Source organism: Olea europaea, unplaced genomic scaffold, assembly GCF_002742605.1.
Source record: "Olea europaea var. sylvestris unplaced genomic scaffold, O_europaea_v1 scaffold1243, whole genome shotgun sequence".
NCBI lineage: Eukaryota > Viridiplantae > Streptophyta > Magnoliopsida > Lamiales > Oleaceae > Olea > Olea europaea.
Window position 1 is genome coordinate 14,718 of NW_019229866.1, and position 7,363 is coordinate 22,080.

Below are 7,363 nucleotides of genomic sequence, written 5' to 3' on the forward strand. Positions count from 1 at the left end.
TCAAGAAAAACAAGAACTTGAATTCTATGGAAAAATATACCCATCAAACACCTTAAAAGTTGAAAAATATTGTTGAAATTCCATTTTCCATGAAAAATTTGGATGTATCGAACACACTCTTAGTGAAGTTGTATCAAGTTCACCCGTTTTTAATTTTGTACAATCAAGCTGCCCAATTTCGTCCACTGTAAAAAGTTTAGCTAATGTAACCTGAATATTAAAACTAAAAGATGATTGAACCGGGTATTTCCAAGTCATCCAATCAGAACTCTTAATATTAATTCTTTCACATGATGGGTAAAATTTGATTTTTGACATGCCTAAAGTTGTCGATTTTACATGTTGGCTGGTCGGTTCACACCCTAATTGCACTTCACTTATGGTTTTATCATTCCCTAAACTTAGAATTTGAAAAACGGGCCTTCATTATAATAATGCATGCCAGATGAGGATTTCATCATTTTCAATTTAAAGGTATATTTTGTAGTTAGGCCCTTGGAAAAATAAAAATAAAAATCTTAAATTAACCCTAAACTTTACGAACAACCAAATAATAATCGTAATATATGAAATTTCAGCGTATTACAAACCTTCTTGAAAATGCCTACCAAGAACAAGAATCGCAAGAGCTTAATAAGTCAAGAAAAAAGCAGAATTAACAATTTGAATGGTCGAATCATTATTTTTAGATTCATTGAAATATTGAGTGCCTTATTTGAATTTGTAATATCCAGAATTTCGTGATTTAGAAATTAATGTTGAGCTTGTTAGGTTTTATATGAGAATAATAAGTATAAAAATTGGTTACAAAGATCTGTAGGCTCATTTGCAATATTTAAAAAGTTTAAAGACCAAAATACAATTATAAAATATTTGCATGTTTTGTATGTACATTGAAATAAGTTGTTGTGAGGTTAATTATTACGGTGAATATATTCACTCCACAAATTTTATTAACTACGCCATATTATAATTAAAATGAATGTCCTTAAATTTTGTTCATTTTCGTACTTGTATTCTCAAATTTCTTTCCCTCATATTTTAAATTCCAACCTTATTTTAACTAAGACATCTTATTCCTGATAATGACCAAAAAAATATGTTAGAATTGAATAAAAAGATGTATTTGTCATCTGGATTTTTTTAATACACAAGGTAAACAATGGTTCCATAAGTTCAACAAAATATTTTCCACACATTTACATAATATTTGAATAAAAAAATAGTTATCAAATACAAGACATATTAATTACTAGAAAGTTAAATATAAAAACGTAACGATAAAAAAAGTTGGAGATATAAGTGCAAAATTTGAGGACTTTAATTACAATTAAAATTTGGTGCAGTTAATAAAAACTGTTGTGTGCAGATAACTACCCTAATTAATACTTAATTTTTTTTATTATTATTATTTTTTTTTTGTTGAGGTTTAGGCAATGTTTTAAAGACTGGATTTGGAACCAACCTAGAAAATTGAAAAGATAAAAGTCAAAGGGTCGAATCGGAGACAAACAGGGGTTGAATTGGTAGTTGAAAAAAAAACCTTAAGATAATAAAAAATTAATTAATAGGCCCTTTATTTATTTAATTATAAAAATAAAACACAATTTACTTGTTTCCGCTTGACTGTCCAGCCGACTGAGATGCCTAAGCCCAAAATCCCTTATTGCCATAAAACAATTTCATAGAGAAAGTTGGGATAAATCGGATTCATGGCACAAACCGCTTTCTTCTATATTTTTCAAGAGCAATTAGGATCTGGAAGTCGATCCGAGACAGAAAATTTCTTTTCTCGTGTCGAAAGAGTAATGATTTTGGATCTGTTGGTCAAAAATTCCTAAAATGAATATAAGGAGAAATGGTTTGTTAGTCTCCTAATTCAGTGTAACAACCAGCCCAACAAGAACATGATGTAAGTCCACGAAATCAGTATTGCACCCAGCCCAACCACAAGATTGTTATTTGGCATTCATCAAGAGCATTCTAAAGTTGATAAACATTGTACTCATTGAGTTCTTGTCATGAAATATTGGTCATCCGTTATAAGGATCGATGATAATCATGTTTTAATGGTTATACTCATAAAGTTGTAACGGTATGAAGGTCAAAAGTCATATTCTAAGGCCCTATTTGATTCACATTCTTTATAAAAAAAAATGCATTTTTAAACAGTGATTTGACATCATTTAACCACACATTTTTCAATAAAATAATATTACACGTAAATTCAGAACTTTTTCTTAATTTTTAACCACATATTTTTTATCAATACACTATTTAAAAATGCATTTTTATGAAAATAATCTGGCTCAAACAAGGGTTATATGAAGTACTAGGAAATTTTGGGCTCACCGAATTGGAATTTGATGGCATGATTGTTTTTGATATATGGATTTAATACATATTATTTAGAATTGTACAAAGTTTTGTATCCTATTTAGGATTCACCTTATCCTTTTCCTCAAAGTTTAAGAATTGGTCGTGACTTGTTACTAGGATGGATTGTAGAAGATTTTGCCAAAAGGTTTAGAGAAAGAAGAAGAAGGTAAAGTCGGAAGAAGGTGATTAATATATATTCTTCAGTGTGGAAGTCGAAAAGACCCCTGCATTTTTTAGAATTTCTGAAGGAGTTAATGCATGCTCATTTTCATTCTTCTCGTGTAATTAAATCACAAGAATTCACGTGGCATGGGCATCAAATACAGTAAAATTATTGGAGTTAGACATTGGCTAACACAGAAAACTTTTTGATTTGTGTGAGATATGCCATCAAAGGTTACATCTTGAATTAGAAATGATTGAATGGAATCAGCGGCGAATCCAGGATCGAAATCCAGCTAGGGCGGGTTGACCGTTGATCTTCGACAATCGTAATAGTTCGATTGTTTAATAAAATTTGGTTACATAATATTAAAAGTTATTCAATATATATGTAAATGAACTAAAACGTCAAAATCGTATACATATGAAATTATATTTCAATACAACCCAAAATGGTAAAAAAATATATATATATACAATACAACATTACTCAGTTACTCTGTAACTGTAAACTTAGAAACTGCATTCTGCGAGATCTCATGACTTGAAAACATTGCAATATTGTCTCATTCTCAAGTTTTTTAAAAATAGCTTTCTCCACATAAATCACCAAATTGTCATTCAACCAGTCTATCCCATTTTGTTGAATAAATCGCTCTTGATTAGATTCATAACAGAAAATACCCTTTCAACACTTGCAGTTGCCACAGGTAATATCAAAGCCAATGTGAGAAGCCTATAAACCAATGAAAAATAACAAGAACTTCTAGTTGCAACCAACTTCTGAGCTATACAAGATATGCTATTGAGATTAAAGAAAGTTTCGTCCATTCTCACAAGCAAAAGAAACTTATCAAGCTGAGGTCTAAGTAATAAAAACTCTTCACTAGTGAAGTCCAACGTATAGAACTGAGCAAGATGTAGCAATTTATCCTTATCGAAGGTTGCAAATGAATCTCTTGGACTTAAACATGAAATGCAAGTTAAGAGCTCAGTAATTGTTTATGGAAAACAATCATTCAATCTTGCAAGATTGAGTCAATCCCATGACAATACAAATCAACATAAAAGTTATGAAAATAAGCCACCTGCTGAGCTACACGCCTAGGTTGACCTTTCACTACTACAATATCTTCCATATAGGGCACTAAAATATGTCTATCAACACAAAACTTAATCACTCTACTCAACAAAGTATCCCAACCATTCTCTTCCAGGTTCTGCAATGCACATTTACACAAATTCAATAACCTTATAGCATTCTGAATATCCTGGTCATTTTTCCGTAAGGCTTGTGAAAAGTCGTCTGTAATTTCCAGAATTTCAAACATAAAATGGAGACTGAACACAAATTTAAAATCTTGCATGGCATTTATCTGTTTTACAGCCGAAGATTTTTTATTTGAATGTATGCCATCTTCAGATATATTTTCAAGAACATCTATGATAGCATTAAACATATTAATGAAACGAATAATTGTCAGTAGATGTGAGCCCCACCAAGTATCACCTGGGCATGCCAAACTCATTTCTTGAAATTGACTACTTCCACTAGTAAGTTCCCCAATATTAAGCTTCCCCAGAATATTAGCTTGATAACTTGTTCAAAGAGTATCTACACGCTTACATGATACACCAACCAAATTCACAATAATAGCAAGTATGTCGAAAAAATCACCAAGCATACAATTCCTATGTGCCACAGATACAATTGTCAACCGAAGTTGGTGAGCAAAGCAATGAACATACATAGTAGGTGAGTTCTCTCTTAAAATTAAAACTTTCAACCCATTGAAATCGCCTGACATATTACTTTCTCCATCATAGCCTTAACCTCTCAGGCTATATATGCTCAGCCCATATGTAGAAAACATTGCATCAATGGCATCCTTCAGTGATTAGGCACAAGTATTAGTGACATGGGACATACCCAAAAAACGCTCCTTCACTTGCCCACTCTTGTCAACAAATCTCAAAACAACTATCATTTGTTCTTTCATAGAATTATCACGAGTCTCATCAACCAAAATTAAAAACAAATAATCACCTATCTCATTGATAATAGCCCTTGTCGTCTCCACGGTACAACAATTAACCAAATCATTTTGGATGATTGGTGAAATCATTTGGTCATTTTTAGGAGTATTACTAAATAATACTTCTTTAATTTCCTTACAACGAGCTGCATACCAGTCTAGTAACTCAATTAGATTTCCTTTATTAAGAGACTCTTTCGATTCATCATGACCACGAAATGACAATCATGGCATCAAGGGAAGTCTAGTGCAATCTAGCACCGCAGTCAACCTGGTCCTATAAATTTGTTGTTGACTACAACTTTGGCTAGAAATAATGTAGGAGATACTTTTCTTTTGATTCATCAAATTGATACACTTTGCAAAAACTTGATTATGAGCACTATCAAAGAGACCGACATGATCTTTCAATGTCTTTTTGTGATTCCAATCCTTAAAGCCGGTCTTAGTATACATATGTCCACCCCCTCTATCGGGTTTGCACAAATAGTAATGCAAACAATACGTCGGCATCCTTTTCTATACTGTATTCCAACCAATAAAATTTGGAAAATTATTCTTTCCGAAAACATCTATTATCATTCCCTATTGGTCTTCTTGGAAAATCATGTCCATATGGTTAACAATGACCTTCTCCAAGTATGTCATCCTAAAATCATCTCTAATATTAGGATCATATGACTCGATAGAGGGTGTATCCCTAGATCAGATACAAGACCATCTACTTTGAATTGAGTCCGAGACTTCTTTTATGTTATTTAATAACTCTTGTGCTCGACTAGAATAAGTGGCGGGACTAAATGCACAACTAGAAATAGAAGAATTGGGTCTGGACTTTCGTTTTAGTTGAAAAAAATTGTTCCATAATCCGAAAAATGTCCCCAAATTATTTTTCAATTACAAAACATTAATTACTTTTCAGAAATCACAATTCGCAAACATAATTTCATAAACATAAATTCCCAAATCATTAATAATTCCTCATCGAAACATAAATTACTAATCATAAATCACAATTCGCAAATATAATTTCGTAAACTTAAATTCCCGAATCAATAATCATAACTCATAAAACATAAATTACTTATCATAATTCATAAATCACAATTCGCAATTTTTTAATTCCCAAATGAATAAATCATAACATATTTAACATTAACTTAAGTCACTGACCTGAGGAAGGAATCATTTAGCATTAATATTGGCTCCAACCAGAGAACTTGCTCGCCAAGTGGACAAAGAATTTTGCGATTTTGCTTAAAATTTGGACACTCTATCAATGTCTATGGGGGATGCCAATTTCACGCCTAATTGATACCTTTAATTTTAAAAATGGTGTTGAGCAGTTAGCACATACAAATTACAACACAATAAAATTAAATTTGCCAATTTACCAGTTAGCACTTAGCACATACAATTATACACATAGGCCGCGAACCGGCGAACAGACGAAGGAAGAAGTGTCTCGTCACTCTCGTATGTAGGTACATACCTCTTTTCTCATTCATTACAGTGAACAAATCTTGGCAGAACAAGTCAGAAGAGGAAGTGTTAGACCAAAACTAATCCGAACCAGTGAACCACTGTACTTGCTAATTAAATATATAATACAAATCTGGGTAGAAAATCCATTTCTAATTAAATACATAATGTCATAATAGTCAATAGACACTGAAGAGTGAAAACAATTTGGTGAACTTATAATTACACTTACACGTGACGTGAATCGGGGTCAGAAAAAACCCTTAAATCCAAATTTTAGATAGAAATTTTACATTATTTTATATTACTTAAACATCAAACAAAATTAACCCATTAAACAAACACACAAAGTCACAAAGATAAACAATACAAAAATATAAAAATTGACCATATCTGAGTAGGGCGAACCGACAATCTGGTAGGCAGCACTGTCGTTTCTCATGTGTACTATGTAGCCAGTGTAGCTGTGTAGGGCAGGGGCGATTGCGACAAAGGAAAAATTGAAGAAATTGAAAAAGGGTTTTTGCAATTTGGCTTCCCTCTTCAGTCTACTAGTAGCGTTCCACGATTTGGGAGAAATGGGATCGGTTGATTTTATGATTTGGGCATTTGATTCAATTTTATTGACTAGTTGGACTTTGATAAGTTGGATTCTTTTCATTTAACAATTGGGCTAACAATAGGAGGTCCAAAATTTGAAGCCCTACCCACATGCCACAGCACAAAAAAATAAATAAATAATAAATAATAAAAAAATAAAAATTGCCCTCTCGTCTCATTTTCCTCCTTCCTTCTCTAGAGACCAGCGACGAAAGACAGATAGACTCTGACGCTTCTGCAACTGGCACTACTCGGCGGCTCTAAAGATTTCGGCGGAGCTAGCACGCGCGGCCACGCCCCCCTCGTTGGGTGCTGGCTCTGTGCTTAAATGGAATGTAGATCCAACATGTATACGATCGACACGTGTCATATAAGATGTCAAGCCCATCAAGGGTAGAAATGATAACATGCTCTCACAAGCATGGGTTCTAGTGATGATGATAAAATAAAATCCTCTCTCAATTGTGAGTCAACGAGGTACTCGATCGACATGATGCATGATGAGTTTGCACTTAGTACAACATGATCGACTTAGAACGATCGAGTGTTGTGGGTTCCCCACAAAGAAGTCGATGTGGTTCGCTATTAATGCAATTGACGTCAACTGTCACTCCCATGTTAGCATTACTCTTGTGAAATTTTATTAATAGGCTTTTGTTCCTTCCATGATAGACAAAATGTTCACTCTTTCTACCATTAACCTG

General features: G+C 33.0%; 1 long non-coding RNA gene across 1 annotated transcript; it reads right to left on the reverse strand.

Moving 5' to 3' along the window:
• Positions 1 to 2,925: 2,925 nt before the first annotated feature.
• On the reverse strand, positions 2,926 to 6,665 carry LOC111374381. Its single transcript, XR_002699119.1, has 2 exons — positions 5,993 to 6,665; positions 2,926 to 5,895 (listed from the first exon to the last, which is right to left on the reverse strand). It is a non-coding gene; the product is annotated as an uncharacterized LOC111374381 (long non-coding RNA).
• Between the last annotated feature and the right edge of the window lie 698 nt (positions 6,666 to 7,363).